Genomic DNA, 17,979 nt, shown 5'->3' with positions numbered 1-17,979 from the left:
CAGGGGAATGGTACCCAGAAAGAAGGTATATATAGGAGCCACAGTGTTCACAAGAAAGTCAAGCTCACCCAGGACTCCTGTTATTTCACGCTGTGTTCTTCATGTATTCCTCTTACTATAGTTCCTTGTAGCCATCATGTTTCCGTGCCCCAAGTCCCTCTCTCATTTCAAGGAATAGGTGTTGGTCTCGTGAGTCACTATGAAACAAACATGACCTGTGCTTACTCTACTGAGAGCCTCCCCTATCCCTGCATTAAAGTCAATCATCCTTTTGCTTACCTCGGAACTCAGTTTTCTACTAATGACCTAATCAGCCATGGGTTTGTTCCCCAAACTGATGATTTTATGGCACTCAAAACAATGCACCTGGTTTGGGGGCTAATGTAACATTTAAAAAAAATTAAGATAATTATTGGAATTGGAGGATTCCAGACACTTGCTGAGCAAGTCTTTGCTCAACTCATACCATGGGTAATTGAGCAGAAACAAAGTAGACCTATCTTCTACCTCTACCTCTCCTACTTTCCACTTTATGAAAGGGAAGCTGAGGACCCCAACCAGGAAGTGATATCATCAAGTGTCTGGTTTCATATCTCCATAAAGTACATTACTTTAATTAAATCTATCAAAAAGGCTGGTTAAAGGGAGACTGGGGAGAAATGAAGTTATTGATCAAAGGAATTAAATAAATGGACATCACCAAGAAGTGGATATTCACAGATGTGTAGACCACTCAAGGGTGATCAAAGTTCAGCTTTCTCAGTGGATAGCTGGACATTTGCCCCATGATGATGTTCTATTATTTCCAAAGATGGGGAGAATTACAAGTGTCTAAAGGTTTAGAATCATATTATCTTAAATTTGCACAATACCTAAGATTTATTGTGTAAAACCTCATCTTATTGCCAATAGCCACAATAATCCTATAGGACAGGCAAACTGTAGACTCACAGCCTGTTGGGTTGCATTCTGGAGGGCAGAGTTCAACCCTTCACAGTGGGTGAATAACTTGGGTAGCTGTGTGTCTAGGAAGCTGTCTGTGTTTATTTCAGAAGGGCAAGTGTGGAGTAATAGACATGGAGCACCTTGGTGAAGATGAATGGTAGTCACATCGACTAATGATCTTTATCAAATAAAATTTCTCCTTCAAGAGTGGGTATTAATCTACTGTAATAAGGTTTAGGCTATTGTTTTTCATTCTAGCCTCACATTCCTTCAGATAAGGTCTGAATGTGGTAAGGTCACATTCCTTCAGATAGAGAGCAGAGTCTCCCCTAAGAAGAGTGGAATCCTCTGGACTCCCCGGGTGGTCCAGTGGTTAAGACTCCATGCTTCCACTGCAGGAAGCATGGGTTCAATCCTTGATTGTGGAAAGGAGATCTAGCATGCTGCTTGGCACTGGAAAAAAAAAAAAGTGAACATCCTCAAAAACAATCATCAGGGTAGAGATGGAGCTCAGAAAAGTACAAATGGCAGGTCTGAGGCAGGTAGAAAGAAGAAGCCTCACTTGCTTGCAGTTGGAACTAGAAGAGCTTGAAAAGTCAAAAGTCACTTGCAGGTGGGTCAGGCTCCCGTCTGCGGGGTGGGTAGAGGGTATAGCAGTAGTGGAGAAGCATCTGTTTCTTTCAGGGCTTGCGCGCGCACAAAGCTGGGTGGGAAAAGCTGACGATGTAGCTGATCTTTAAATGAGAGCATGCTGTCTTTTTTTTTTTTTTTTCCATTTATTTTTATTAGTTGGAGGCTAATTACTTTACAATATTGTAGTGGTTTTTGTCATACATTGACATGAATCAGCAATGGATTTACATGTATTCCCCATCCCAATCCCCCCTCCCACCTCCCTCTCTACCCGATCCCTCTGGGTCTTCCAGGTGCACCAGGCCCGAGCACTTGTCTCATGCATCCAACCTGGGCTGGTGATCTGTTTCACCATAGATAATATACATGTTTCGATGCTGTTCTCTCGAAACATCCCACCCTTGCCTTCTTCCACAGAGTCCAAAAGCCTGTTCTGTACATCTGTGTCTCTTTTCTGTTTTGCATATAGGGTTATCATTACCATCTTTCTAAATTCCATATATATGTGTTAGTATACTGTAATGGTCTTTATCTTTCTGGCTTACTTCACTCTGTATAATGGGCTCCAGTTTCATCCATCTCATTAGAACTGATTCAAATGAATTCTTTTTAATGGCCGAGTAATATTCCATGGTGTATATGTACCACAGCTTCCTTATCCATTCATCTGCTGATGGGCATCTAGGTTGCTTCCATGTCCTGGCTATTATAAACAGTGCTGGGGTGAACATTGGGGTGCACGTGTCTCTTTCAGATCCGGTTTCCTCTGTGTATATGCCCAAAAGTGGGATTGCTGGGTTGTATGGCAGAGAAATGCAAATCAAAACCACAATGAGGTACCATTACACGCCAGTCAGGATGGCTGCTATCCAAAAGTCTACAAGCAATAAATGCTGGAGAGGGTGTGGAGAAAAGGGAACCCTCTTACACTGTTGGTGGGAATGCAAACTAGTACAGCCGCTATGGAGAACAGTGTGGAGATTTCTTAAAAAACTGGAAATAGAACTGCCGTATGAGAGCGTGCTCTCTTGTGTGGAGAGTGCACAAGTGCTTTAGCAAGAAATTCCCTTGGGAACAGGAAGTTTCAGGTGGCATGGCCTTGATGAGGACCCAGCCATTTCACTATGGATTCTAATCCTGCCGTTTCCCTCCCTGAGGGACTTTTCTCTGAGTTTGTTCAGACAGATTCCTTGGCATATTCTTTGAGGACTAATATTGCAATGATAAATTAATGGAAAGAGGAGGTGAATACCAGAAATGTTTCCTTGAGGTTCTCCAAAGAGGGAGATTTTCCCACAGTAGCCGTCCCTCTCAGTGTATTACACAGACAATATCTAGTCTATTTCATCTAGTGTTAGTCACTCAGTTTTGCCTCTTTGCAACCCCATGGACTGTAGCCCACCAGGCTCCTCTGTCCATGGGATTCTCCAGGCAAGAATACTGGCGTGGGTAGCCATTCCATTCCTCAGGGGATCTTCCTGACCCAGGAATCAAACCCGGGTCTCCCGCATTGCAGGCAGATTCTTTACCGTCTATCACAACTGGTTCATTTCATCTAACTGGAGATCAAATTACAGTTTTCAGGCCCATGGTAACCATTCTGTATTCCTGCCTGACTCTTCATTGCCCCAACAACTTTTAGTAGCTAGAGATTTCCAAGCTCACATTGAGTCTAAGATAGCATGTCATTCATGCCTTAGTTCAGTTCAGTTCAGTTGTTCAGTTGTGTCTGACTCTTTGGGACTCCATGGACTGCAGCACACCAGGCTTCCTTGTCCATCATCAGCTACTGGAGCTTGCACAAACTCATGTCCATTGAGTCGGTAATGCCATCCAACCATCTCAATCTTGCCTTCAATCTTTCCCAGCCTCAGAGTCTCTTCCAGTGAGTCAGTTTTTCGCATCAGGTGGCCAAAGTATTGGAGTTTCAGCTTCAAAGCTGAATTCAAGCCCCACAATCTCCACAAAAGTTTGTGGGATTATTCCCATTTTTCAAAGTAGAAAACTGAGGTTTGAACTGATGGTATAACTTGTCCACGTGGTAGTCAGAAGCATACCTAGACTTTCACCTCTGTCTAATTCAGTCCAGCTCTAGGGTTTTGACCACCACACTGGCTACCTTCCTGGTTGCCTCACAAAACACATGGTGATTCAGTGGGTAGGGTACTGGGTGGGAAGTGATATGGCTGCCACAGTAGGCCTGATACCTTGGGTCTGTTGATTGCCAGCTGCATGACCTTTAGGACCTCTGAGCCTCAGTTTCCTCCTCTGCAATATAGGTATTATTCTTCCCTCCCAGTTACAATGTTTTTGTGGAGGACATGTATAAAGATGGAATGTGAATAAAACCTCTAAATGTACTTAAAGATGTGAGGAACTGTTATACCTTAACTTTACACTTTTCTAGTATTTTTCAAGAATTAATGTGATTTGAGTTTGTGGGGGGAGGAAGAACCCAATGCAAGGAGGATATCACTTATTCATTCAGCAAATACTATACACCACGATGCATTAGGAATAATGAAGAACAGGTATTTAACAGCTTCAGGAAAGCTGATCTGTGAAGAACTTGATTTCTTTTTTCACACTTAAAAGAGAAGACCACTTATATCAGTTACTGGGAAACCCTCTCTGAATTGCTGTCTGAGGTATAACTCTGTTAAAAATGAAACAAAGAAAAAGGTCACCTTAACACTAACCTCCAAGAAAACTTTGGTCAATTCAGCACCTTTTTCAAGCGGTACATTTCCTCCCCAAATTGTCTACTTAGAAAATTATCTCCCTCTCCGAAGGAAAAAAAAGTGTAGACTGTTCAAAATTTTAAATTCTGCTTCCCAAATAAATAACACTATTGGAAAGTAGATCAGCAAATATTTGCTGAATGTTTTATGGGTTCTGTACCACATTAAGAATTGAAAGTGCTGCAAGTGGTAAGGGTAGGTATGGTGAGGCTGACTACCATTGTCTGTGAGACATGGTCCCTGATGTCAAAGCAATAATAATTTCCATGGAAGCGGTGCTATCAAGTGGAATTTTAGGGGTTGACACAGATTAAGACATCAGACTAAAACCAGATGTCAATGAGAGAGAGATACTTGGGCATTCTAAGGTTTCTGTTCTGGGATTAGGAAGGTGAACCCTTTTTGTGTAAGATTCTGAAGATGAAACAAAGGAGACTTAATTTGGCCTTGTGGGCAATTAATAAGCCCATTAAAGGTTTTAGAATAGTAACATGATGAAAAGATATGAAAAATCCAAACCAAGTGTCATAGGACACTTTTAATTTTGAAGGTTTTATTATCAGAAATAAATCAACTAAGCGAGGTGAAAAAACGTGTATAAGTAGAGAAATGTATTGGTCATATAACTAGAACATTTAAGTAGTGAACTTCAGCTGTGTTTGTCCAGGCATTGAAATAATGTCATCAGCTTACTTGATTGGCTTTATTCTTAGTCTCCATGTAATATTAAAATGGCTCTCTATGATGATCTAGAGAGGCGGGATGGGGGTGGGGGAAGGAGGCCCACGGGGAGGGGAGATGTGATACTTAGAGCTGATTCACGTTGCTGTAGAGCAGGAACCAACACAGTGGTGTAAAACAGTTGTCCTTCAGTTAAGAAAATATTCTATGACAAGCCGTAATGGGAAAGGATACTAAAAAAAGAATGTGTGTATATGTATATATACATTATATTATATATATAAACATATAAATATATATGTTTGTGTGTGGGGGGGATGTGTGTGTAAAGAAATGGCTCTCAGGCTTACATGGTTTTAGAGATTATGGGCCAGAGAAAGAGCCTCTGGAGAAGAAGTACCAGAGTGCACTCTGATTGGTCCAACTCAGGTCATGGGCTCATTTTTTGAAAACTCACTGTGACCAGAAGAATGAAGTTGCTTAATTGGATGGGATTGGGTCACACTCAAGCTCTGAGGCAGGGGAAGTGACTCTGGTCAGGCCTTCTACCCACTACCTTAAGTGCAATAAATGAGTAAGATATTTACAGAATGAGGGTGGAGTCACTTCTCAAAGGAAGAGATACTCGGTGCACGCGTGCACGCACACACGCGCGTGCACACACACACACACACACACACACGCATATCACCCGATATGCGTGTCTTTAACACATTTGCAATCCGAAATAGAGCACCTCTCTTTTCTACAAACTGTAGTTTGTTTCTTTAAAAATTACTTTTATTCATTTTATTCATTTATTTTTCTCCTGTGCATCTGGAGTGGGAGGCATCTGGTTAGTTCTTGTCAATAACTGTGAGAAAGGGATGTCTCTTCTGGGTGGGATGGTTAAGAGGTGGGCATGCCTTTTATAGAACCTCTTCCTCTTATCTGTGAGGTGAATGGAGAAGCTTGTCTCTAGGATTTAAAGGAGAGCTTTGTCATGAGACACAGCGTTCCTGGCTCTCTGCCCATGAAATGTCATCCGACAAGCATTACCTACATTGAATTTGTACATGAATGTGAAATGTACATTTATGTGTTAAGTCATCTGACCTTAACAAGTACAGAAGGGTTTAATCTTATCACCCACAACCTCATTTCCATCACATACAATCATGAGAGCGATCTTCAAAGTTTAAAAACAAGTATTCACTTCTTACAGATATACTTTTCCTCCAACGTTGTTCCCCAAAATAACCAATTTGTTTCATATGCTGGAGGAGTCATATCTGTGGAGTCAGGCCAGTCAGTCAGTTAGTTCAGTCACTCACTTGTGTTTGACTCTTTGCGACTTCTTGAACTGTAGCATGCCAGGCCTCCCTGTCCATCACCAACTCCTGAAGCTTGCTCAGACTCGTGTCCATTGAGTCGGTGATGCCATCCAACAATCTCATCCTCTGTTGACCCCTTCTCCTCCTGCCTTAAATCTTTCCCAGCATCAGGGTCTTTTCAAATGAATCAATTCTTTGTACCAGGTGGCCAAATTATTGGAGTTTCAGCTTCAGCATCAGTCTTTCCAATGAATATTCAGGACTGATTTCCTTTAAGATGGACTGGTTGGATCTCCTTGCTGTCCAAGGGACTCTCAAGAGTCTTCTATAACACCACAGTTCAAAAACATCAATTCTCTGGCTCTCAGCTTTCTTTCTAGTCCAACTCTCACAACCATACATGACAACTGGAGAAACCATAGCCTTGACTAGACAGACCTTTGTCCGCAAAGTAATGTCTCTGCTTTTTAATATGCTATCTAGGTTGGACATAACTTTTCTTCCAAGGAGCAAGTGTCTTTTAATTTCATGGCTGCAGTTGCTATCTGCAGTGATTTTGGAGTCCAAGAAATAAAGTCTGTCACTGTTTCCACTATTTCTCCACCTATTTGCCATGAAGTGATGGGACCAGATGCCATGATCTTAGTTTTCTGAATGTTAAGTTTTAAACCAACTTTTTCACTCTCCTCTTTCACTGTCGTCAAGAGGCTCTTTAGTTCTCCACTTTCTGCCATAAGGGTGGCATCATCTGTGTATCTGAGGTTATTGATATTTCTCCCAGCAATCTTGATTCCAGCTTGTGCTTCCTCCAGTCCAGCCTTTCTCATGATGTACTCTGCATATAAGTTAAATAAGCAGGGTGACAATATACAGCCTAGATGTACTCCTTTCCTGATTTGGAACCAGTCTGTTGTTCCATGTCCAGTTCTAACTGTTGCTTCTTGACCTGCATACAGATTTCCCAGGAGGCAAGTCAGGTGGTCTGATATTCCCATCTCTTTAAGAATTTTCCATAGTTTGTTGTGATGCACACAGTCAAATGCTTTGACTTTTATAGTCAATAAAGCAGAAGTATATGTTTTTCTGGAATTCTCTTTCTTTTCCCATGATCCGATGAATGTTGACAATTTGATCTGTGGTTTCTCTGCCTTTTCTAAATCCAGCTTGAACATCTGGAAGTTCACAGTTCACATACTACTAAAGCCTTGCTTAGAGAATTTTGAGCATTACTTTGCTAGCATGTGAGATGAGTGCAATTGTGCAGTGGTTTGAGCATTCTTTGGCTTTGCCTTCCTTTGGAACTGGAATGAAAACTGACATTTTCCAGTCCAGTGGCCACTGCTGAGTTTTCCAAATTTGTTGACATATTGAGTACATCACTTTCACAGCATCATCTTTTAGGATTTGAAATAGCTCAACTGAAATTCTGTCACCTCCACTAGCTTTGTTCGTAGTAATGCTTCCTAAGGCCCACTTGGCTTCACATTCCAGTATATCTGGCTCTAGGTGAGTGATTACACCATCGTGATTATCTGGGTCATGAAGATCTTTTTTTTACAGTTCTTCTGTGTATTCTTGTCACCTCTTCTTAATATCTTCTGCTTCTGTTAGGTCCATGCCATTTCTGTCCTTTATTGTGCCCATCTTTGCATGAAATGTTCCCTTGGTATCTCTGATTTTCTTGAAGAGATCTCTGGTCTTTCCCATTCTATTGTTTTCCTCTGTTTCTTTGCATTGATCACTGAGGAAGGCATTCTTATCTCTCCTTGCTCTTCTTTGGATCTCTGCATTCAAATGGGTATATCTTTCCTTTTCTCCACTGCCTTTCGCTTCTCTTCTTTTCATAGCTGTTTGTAAGGCCTCCTCAGACAACCATTTTGCCGTTTTGCATTTCTTTTTCTTGGGGATGGTCTTGATTACCACCTCCTGTACAATGTCAGGAACCTCTGTCTATAGTTCTTCAGGCACTCTGCCTATCAGATCTAATGATAGACAGAGTCAGGCCATCTCCCTCCTTATCAATTCCTCTAAGTATGGGGAATCTTTTAGTAGTGGCTGTGCCTACAGTCCCTCTCTCTTCACTGAGATCCTTCTTCTTCATACACTATTCACAGTCTATGACAGATCTCACTACCAGGCTTACGCTGCTTCCCCTTTAAATTCTTGAACAAACTCATGGACCTCTCTGTTTTGAATCAACACATGCCGCTTAAGCTAGAGTCATACACTCAGGTGGTATTTTGGTTCCTCAGTCACTTTTTGTTGCTCTTAATGATTCTTGCTGATTGCCCAGGTAGAGACAGATCCTTGCACCTGCTTTGTGAATAGCTCTTTGTTTTGAGAAAATTTCCTGCAGTCTTGTGAATTATGCCACTTAAAAATTTTAAATATACCATGCCTCATTTACATAATTATCATGTACCTCTTCTTATTAGTACTTCCAATACTTTCCTTGCTTTTGCATTTATTAAATATCATGGATTAATAATCTTTGCCAAACAACTTGAAACCTAAACACATAAGGCAAATATGCAATAGAATATGAAAAACAATGTGCTGACCCCACCCCGAAGATAGCAATTGATGTCCTCTGTAAATGGTGAGCCCAACTGATGTGTTTTGACATTGCTTTAGCCCTACTACCAGTTGTGAATGCTCTTAGGTTGTACAGTCTTGGAGTGTCAAACCTAGAAGCTTATCTCATTTAGTTAAATATTTACATTTTACACATGGGAAAAAGTAAGAGGTTTCAGGGAGTAATGGATTATGATCATGTGATTAAAACTTTAATTCTAACAACAAGCAGAATTTAATAGTACGTGAAGATTTTCCAGAGGCCCTCCAGTCTGCCCCACCAACTTTTCATAATGACTTTTTATTTTCTCCAGCACAGCTTCTCCTCCAAGTCCTCTAAGAAAATTCTATGTTTGCCTCATTCACAGGAAAAAGTGTAGAGAGCGATTCACCTGGAGACACATTGAATGTGATGTGCATTTATGAATGTTTCATCAATTCTTAGGCTCTAGGTAACGGGAAAAAAGAGAGAAACTGAACAGGTCCATATGAACAAGATCCCTGAGAGAGACAAGAAGAAAATGTTGACATAGGGTTAGAGATGGAAGGCCACTAAAGAAACTGATGCTTTTCAGAGAATTCCGAAAGTGAAAGCTATTATCAATACTTCCTGTTTGCTCTCAGAATCCAGTGCTGATTCATGTGACAGATAGCCATGTCTGAGTTAGCACCAATATTTCCCACCATTACTGAATATTCCAAAAATCACTGAATAGATTACACTGTGAAAAAATGCTGCATTTCAAACTCTTATTTGAATTATTCCTAATGTCAGTGGAGAGAGAAGTATTATTCCTGGGCATGAGGATAAAGCCCAACAAAAAAAAATTTCTATTACTTTTAAAATGTGTGAGATTAAACCATATGCAGTTGCTATTTTTATAGGCCTAAATGGTTGAATATTGGCCATTGCATAAAGTTAAACATAAAAATTTCATGTTCTATTCACAACATGCATGTGCTCATTTCAGTGTAAGGATAGAATTTTAAATTTCTTACCATTGAGTAGAATTTGTGGACCAGGAAGGTAAACCATGTTTGGCCAGTAATTTGAGTATCCTCTGGCAGTTTGAAGGTGAAAGAAAAGCAACAAACATCTCAGAGATGCTAAGCTAGGCAGGGTAAGAACCACGAGGGAGGGACTGGACTGGCTGGATTCAAAGTCAACTTGGTGATGGGTGTTGCAGAATGGTTAGAGACCTAGGTATAAGAGTGAGCAGAATAAGGTCCCTCCAGCTAATCTGATTCCCAAGTTATTTCAGTCTAGTCACCTCCACAGTGCTGAGTACGCCCTGTGTCAACCATTTCTAGGAAAATTTAGAGACTCTCCATCTGGAGTTTTCAGAGACAGAAGGGATATTCATAACAGCCAGGAACATCTATTTTGCCTTGATTGCTTTGTGTGTGTGTGGGTGGGTGGGTGTGTGGGTGTGTGGGTGTGAGTGTGTGTGCTCGTGCTAGGGGAATTTCCTGGGGTGGAAATTGAATTGTGATTTACTGGAATACTGAAAGCAGAGGATAGAAAGCAAACGGTTAGAAACCAACACTCACTCTGGACAGTGGCTCTACGTATTTTGTAAGATGCCAGAAACTTTCCATTTTTCCCATTTAATTTCTGTTCCTTAATATCTGTTCCTTAGTCTTCTTGGTTGTAAAACATTTAAAATTAGAGCTCTGGTGTCTTGTCCAAGGGATAGACTGGGAAGTGGTGGGAAGTTTTAGACAGGGAGAAATAGTAGGTTAAGTTCTGTGAGGTTTAAGGCAATGAAGGTGAAAGAGGAGAGTGAAAAAGTTGGCTTAAAATTCAACGTTCAGAAAACTAAGATCATGGCATCCGGTCCCATCACTTCTTGGCAAACAGACTGGGAAACAATGGAAACAGTGACAGACTTTATTTTTTGGGCTCCAAAATCACTGCAGATGGCAACTGCAGCCATGAAATTAAAAGATGCTTATTCCTTGGAAGGAGAGTTATGTCCAACCTAGAGAGCATATTAAAAAGCAGAACATTACTTTGCGGACAAAGGTCTGTCTAGTCAAAGTTGTGGTTTTTCCAGTAGTCATGTGTGGGTGTGAGAGTTGGACTATAGAGAAAGCTGAGTGCTGAAGAATTGACACTTTTGAACTGTGGTTTTAGAGAAGACTCTTGAGAGTCCCTTGGACAGCAAGGATATCCAATCTGTCCATTCTAAAGGAAATCAGTCCTGAATATTCATTGGAAAGACTGATGCTGAAGCTGAAACTCCAATACCTTGGCCACCTGATGCAAAGAACTGACTCATTTGAAAAGATCCTGCTGTTGGGAAAGATTGAAGGTAGGAGGAGAAGGGGTAAACAGAGGATGATATGGTTGGGTGGCATCACCGACTCGATGGACATGAGTTTGAGCAAGCTTCAGGAGTTGGTGATGGACAGGGAAGCCTGATGTACTGCAGCCCATGGAGTTGCAAAGAGTCAGACACAACTGAGCAACTGAACTGAATTGAAGGCAGTGAAGATAAAAAAGGATCCTGGGTCTGAGAACTTACTGTTAGAAAGATACATGTAGCAGGAGGATGGTTCCTCAAAAGCCCTATAAGGGCATGGATGCTTCGACCAGACACTCTGGTCTTAAGTGAAAGTTCACCAGTCTTTTCAGGTTCCACATAAATGCATCACTATATAATAGTTGTTTTCTCTTTCTGACTTACTTCACTCTGTATGACAGTGTCTAGGTCCATCTACATCTCTACAAAAAACCCCAATTTCTTTCCTTTTTATGGCTAAGTAATATTTCATTATATATATGTACCACATCTTCTTGATCCAATCTTCTAGAGGCATAGACATAGAGACTAAATATATGGACAGCAAAGGAGAATGAGGAGGGGTTATGATGAATTGGGAGATGGGGGTTGACATATATACACTACTATGTAAAAAATAGATAACTAATGAGAACCTATTGTATAGCACAGAGAACTCTAATCAGTGCTCTGTGGTGACCTAAATAGGAAGGAAATACAAAAAAGAGGGGATACATACATATATGTATATGATTTACTTTGCTGTAAGGTAGAAACTAACACAACATTGTAAAGCAACTTTACTCCAATGAAAATTAAAACAAACAGGCAAAAAAGATCAAGTGGGAAAGAAAAGTGCAAGTACATAGGCATGTGAATATTGCCAGCTGGGTGGGTAAGAGCCTGGGGCCGATGAGTCAAATCTTTACAGAAAAGAGCAGAGCATGCTTACACTGACCCTTGGCTCCTACAACCACGTGCATTGATGCCAATAGAAGAGTAGAGAAGGGCAACCTCAGGAAAGGAGAAAAAAATCATCTGAAACCCAGCTAGGAAGAGAAGAAATCAGCCTGGTTTCCTTTTAAGATCCAAATTAATTCAGAATGTGGATTTTTCCATTTCTCAGAGTCATCTCTCAATTTTTCTCCACTCAAATCTTAAAGAAGGGGACCACATCAAAAAAATATTTGATCTACTCCATAATCAGGCCAAACATTAAGTATTCAAGTCCTTATTTTATTTCAAAATGAGTGTTTCTTGATACCTGGGCAAAATCTGATACTTTTCCTTTAATACATTTTCTTGGTCACTACCAGGACTTTAGAAAGAGCTCTCATTTGATTTTTAAAAGATAATTAGCAAACTGGATATCTATACAAAAGTAATTTTGTACCTCAGCAAAAGAGTGTAGTCAGCAGATAATTCACTCCTGTGGCTTTTCATTAGCCAACTCTCCCTCGGGGCAATTTAGAGGTTAAGGCCCTTCTCATCCACTCTCTCAGCAGCTGTTGGAATTACAGCTGCATTTCACCAGGCAAGGGGAAAAAAAGATAACTCTCACCAGAACTAACCTTTATAATTAAGGTAGATGTCATTTATTACATGTCTCATATGTTATTCATTTTAGATCTATAATTTAATCCTCTTAACAACCGTATGAGTTAGAGCTCATTTCTATGTTAAAGGAGGGGAAAAAAAACAGGTTTGAGGATATTAAGTAGTTTCCCCCGACTCACACAGTTAATAAATGGCAGACTGGTCATGGTCTTTGTGACTCCAAAGTCTACTACCTTTCTGCTCTGGCCTTACAGCATTCCTCGCCTTTAATTCCACACATAGGATTAAAAAAAATCTCAGCCATCATCATGGCTCCTGGGATTAAGCGCATCTAAGAGAAAACGCAAATACCTCATCTCCCAAAGGCGGTACATAACCCCACCTCTACAGTGGTTTTCATATTTTTTAAATGCAAAAAACTTACCCAGAACCTATGTGGAAAGTAGAAACATACTTTATTAATGTGTATTTACATGGTAAGATCAAATATGCTACATTTGCTTAGTATAAAGAAGTAAGCTGTTTTTATAAATATGAAAATCTGAAATTAGGAGTAAAATTAGCATTTTAATTTTTTATCAGTTTGACTATCAATGAAATACAGAATATTTGCACAACCCCTAAAGCAGCTTCTGAAAATTATTACTGTAGAATCTTTCCTTCATCTCTTCAAAATGTACCATCTCCTAAGAACCAGAAACTGGGGGAATGAGGAAGAGTTCCTGCTCTTAAGAGCTCATGTTTTAATCAAACGAGAAAGAGCATGATGACAAATAATGTAAGGATGAAGTGTCAACCGAGGTACAAAATAGCATGGGGGTTTGGGGCAGGATGCTGACTAGGTGTGAGGTGGGGATATTGGTTGGAAAAGAGGTAGCTTTTCAAGAGTGATGGGAATAATCCATCTTGTGATCAAGAAACAGCTTTCAGATGGAGAGGAAGGCATGATGATGAGGAAAAGAGTAGATGACAGAGCTAAAAGACAACCTGTGTTGTGCGTGGGGGAGAGTTGTGATGTTTTGACTAGACAGGAGAGTTAGCATCAGGTGGTAAAGTCTGTGAATGCCCTCCTGAAGAAGTGCAGCTCCTGAGCTATAGGTAAAGGAAACCATCAGAGAGATTTTGAGCAAGGAAGTGAAGATAACTAAACTGTCCTTTCCATGAGGTTAGTGTGACAGCAAGCTCCAGTGAAACATGGAGAGAAGAAGGGACAGGCTATTATGAAGGAGAACAATGAATATGATTATCATGACTCCAGTGAGTGGGATCATTCCAAAGAAGGATTCTTCATGAAGAAGCAAGACAAGTCCAAAACTATGGGATGCGAGGAGTAAGGATACAGAGATGTCCTGGGATGCTGGGTTGAATAGTGTTTCTCCAAAAGTCACATCCACATGGAAACCATAATTGTGACCTTATTTGGAATAAGGTCTTTGCAGATATAATCAAGTTATAATGAGGTCATACTGGATTAGGTGGGGCCCTAAATCCAATGACTGCTGCCCTTGCAAGGACAAGAGAGATTAGGAGACATGAAAAGATAGACCCACAGGGAAGAAGGCCATGTAACATTGGACACAGAAGTTAAGATGTTGTTGCATGCCAAAGAACACTGAAGCCTGCTAGCAACCATTAGTAGCTAGGAGGAGGCAAGGAAGGAGCCTTCCCCAAACCTTTTAAAGAACAGTGCTCTGTGGACACCTTGATTTTGGACTTCTAGCCCCTAGAGCCATGAGAGAATAAATTTCTGTTGTTTTAAGCCAACAAGTGTGTGGCAATTTGTCACAGCAGCTCCCAGAAACTAATCCACCTGGTAAAACTTGGAATAATAGAGATCACCCTCAGGATCAAGGAAAGATTTATAAAATCCCAATATAATAACAGGGCTTCCTGATACCTCAGCTGGTAATGAATCTGCCTGCAATACAGGAGACCCCAGTTCAATTCCTGGGTTGGGAAGATCCCCTGGAGAAGGGAAAGTCTACCCACTCCAGTATTCTGGCCTGGAGAATTCCATGGACTGTATAGTCCATGGAGTGCAAAGAGTTGGACATGAATAAGTGGCTTTCACTTTCACTTTCAATATATTAACAAGAAGAGAGCAGCTTTCTATGAAAAATTCCACGATGGGCTTTTGCTGGGGGCACAAAGGTAAACAAGGCATTGCATCTAACTCAAGAATCTTACGTACTAATTCAAAAAGATCATGATAATCAATAAAGGGACTATAGCAGATGAAAAGGTAACCCTCAGTGGAGAGAAGGGACGACTAAAATCCACAGGGCAATCAAGTGGCAGAACTGGATTTGAACCCATCTTTCCTGTCTCCTAATTGAGTTCTAAAGAAAGATTTTCATAGGAGAGAAAAGTGAAGAGGAGGAGCATGGCAGGGTGGACGAAGAGGCTTAGAAAAAGGAGGCTGGAGTTCTTCGAGAGTCAGCCCCTGTTTTCTTTTTTTTAAATCTGTACCAAGATGGAAGTGTGATCATCTGCTTGCAGATTCCCAATCCCCAGGTTCTGACTCCCCTAATGTCTGAGAGTGCTCTCCTATTTCTTTTAAATCTTCAAAGAATGATAACAATGACTTCATTGCTTTGACCATATTAATCTCAGCTGCTACAAGAATGAAACTTAGAATAGGTGGGTCACCACAAGTTCAGAACAAATGTGTCAAGTGTTTCAGAAGCTGTGGGCTTAGAGAAAAACTAGATGTGCCAGCCAGTAGAGATAACCACTGCCTTGAGAAAGGCATTTGATGTGTGTTTTCATCACACATTAATATCACAAATTGTTTGGATTTGAGGGGAAAAAAATCACCATGCTGGTTGTTTAAGTTATTCTCTCTTTCTCTTAGGAAGAACTAAAATATGAACCAGCCAGAAAGAAGAGATTTGGTTGACCAAGACATGTCTTAGAGTTTGGTCAAGGGCCCTGCTCACAGGATTCTACACTTGTACAAATGCTGAAGATGGAAAGGCCTTTCCTTATTTATTTGGAGACTTGAAATAGAACTTTGGTAGGTACTATCTCACTTAATTCTTAGAACCACCTTAGAGATCTCAGTTGACCTTGTCATGTGAGAGATGTTAAGGCTGATTCCCCAGAGAGGGGAAATGACTTGCTAAAAGTAAATTAACACAAGAGGAAATGACATGACAAATATTTGGAGAGATGTTTGGCTTATTTAGTCACTGGAAAAATAGAGAACAAAACAAATTCATGACACTACTTTACATCCATTGAGTCAACAAAAATTCAATATTTTATATATAATTTTATCTTATCTCAATTGATCAGGCAAGGAAAGAGACACGTTCATCCATGGAAGATATAGTAAATGCATTAAACTGGCAAGTTTCTTTTCAAAGGCAATTTGCTAATTTAAACCACGAGTCATAAAAAACAGCTCTACCCTGTGACTCAGTAGTCTAATCCTTACATCCTAAGGATTTGTAGATCTGTTCAAAGACTTTCAGAAGGGTGTGATTCAGAATTTGAGACCTTTAAGAGCATATCGCCTAAGCTTTTTCAAAAGCATATGAACAACTGGAGAGCCACAGAGAAATGATTTTCCAAGTTTCTGAGCCAGGGTTGGCATCTAAGATTTCTGCCCAAGCATAAGATTCCTGTTCTGAAGTAGTTTAGTGAAAAGATAAATACAACCCAGATCTTCCCAAATCAAAGAGCTAGTTTAGCATCTTGTTAAGAGCCTGGCTTCCTGGGACCAAACTGTGGCTCTACCGGTTACTGGCTGAGTGGTTTATAGCAGGTACTTATTTTCTGTGTTCTATCAGCCAAACCAGTGTGATAAGAGAATCTTTTGTATATTTCCACCATTGCTGCAACACCCAGCTCACATGGGCTCTGACTGACTCTGTGACCTTGTGCAGGCAAATTACAGGGTACTTCACCTCTAGCCCTGATACCTGCCTCTTATCACCTACCCTGACGCTTCCCTGCTCATACTCAGGTGGGATATGTGCCAAGTGCAGTGTGTGGGAGTAAAAGAGCTCATGGAGCAGATGGGAACTCGTGGATAAACAGTTCCTCTTTTCTCCCCTTGTATAACTATTTGAGATGAGTTTTTACAGCTTTCTTGCAGGATGGTCTCCAGAGGGGATAGTCTCATGAGATGGAGCAATTGATCACATTTGATGGTAACCAGCTTGACAACGCACCTTCAAATGGACTCTCCAGATTACCTTGCCTCGTTTTACTCTTCCCTGCTTCCTTGAGCCTGAGCCCTGAGTAAAGCAATTTGTGGTATTCTTGGCTTCAGACTCCACTTTTTTTTTTTTAATTTTTTATCTATTTTTGGCTGAGCTGGTCTTCATTGCTGGTGCAAGGGCTTGCTCTGGTTGCAGTGAGTGGGGGGTGCTCTAGTTGTGATGCGGGGGCTTCTCGTTGTGGTGGGTTCTCTTGTTACAGAGCACAGGCTGGGGCACAAGGGCTTCAGTAGTCTCGGCACATGGGCTCAGCGGTTGTGGCCCCCAGGCTCTAGACCACAGGTTCAGTGGTTGAGGTGCACGGGCTTAGGTGCCCTCATCGTATGCGATCTTAATTCCTGGACCAGGGATTGAACCCATGTGTCCTGCATTGGTAGGTGGATCCTTAATCACTGGACAACCAGGGAGGTCCCTCCACTTTCTTTCCTCTGAAGCCAAACAAAGACAGATGGTACCTAGCTATATATGGTTACAGGGAAGAAACTTTTAATGAATAAAAATAGATAAAGTGCTCAGAACTGTGTCTGACATATAGTAATTATTTTGTAAGCACGAGCTATTTTTATCTACCATAACACTATGTATCACTGTGTACTGAAAATGGAAAATATTTAGACGCTACATGGAGAACTGTATGTGAAATAATGGTAACCAAAAACAGCACTGAGAAACAGGCATCACATAGATTATAACTCCATAAAAATTATATATACCCCCTGGTGGTAGAAGGGATGCTATGGAGCTGGAATTGTGACTCTATAATGGGGAAGAGGTGCTATGTTTATGTTTCCCCAAAGGTGGTTATTTATCCAAAGTGGAATTTAAATAAATAGATTGGATACAGTCTCTTGGAGACTCCATACACAGTTCTGCTCAGAAATTCAATCCAGTGCTTACAGTAACTCCTCCTAGATGGAAAAGCCTTCCAAGTAGGACTTTTATTTTTTGTATTATAGTTTTAAGCCGCTTTCCTATAATTCGCTGTTTATAAAGACTGGAAACCAAGAGGCAGTGGTTCTGATCA

General features: G+C 40.7%; 1 long non-coding RNA gene across 1 annotated transcript in view; it reads left to right on the top strand.

Moving 5' to 3' along the window:
- Positions 1 to 16,953, top strand: part of LOC136173782 (uncharacterized) — a 28,625-nt gene extending 11,672 nt beyond the window's left edge. Inside the window, exons 2-3 of the long non-coding RNA XR_010664284.1 lie at positions 15,584 to 15,745; positions 16,821 to 16,953. This is a non-coding gene — a long non-coding RNA (uncharacterized lncRNA). The remainder of the gene's footprint in view (positions 1 to 15,583; positions 15,746 to 16,820) is intronic.
- The last annotated feature ends 1,026 nt before the right edge of the window (positions 16,954 to 17,979 follow it).

The sequence above is a fragment of the Muntiacus reevesi genome, chromosome 8 (assembly GCF_963930625.1).
Source record: "Muntiacus reevesi chromosome 8, mMunRee1.1, whole genome shotgun sequence".
Classification (NCBI taxonomy): domain Eukaryota; kingdom Metazoa; phylum Chordata; class Mammalia; order Artiodactyla; family Cervidae; genus Muntiacus; species Muntiacus reevesi.
Note: the sequence above shows the minus strand (reverse complement) of the source record. Positions and strands in the feature narration are given on the sequence as shown.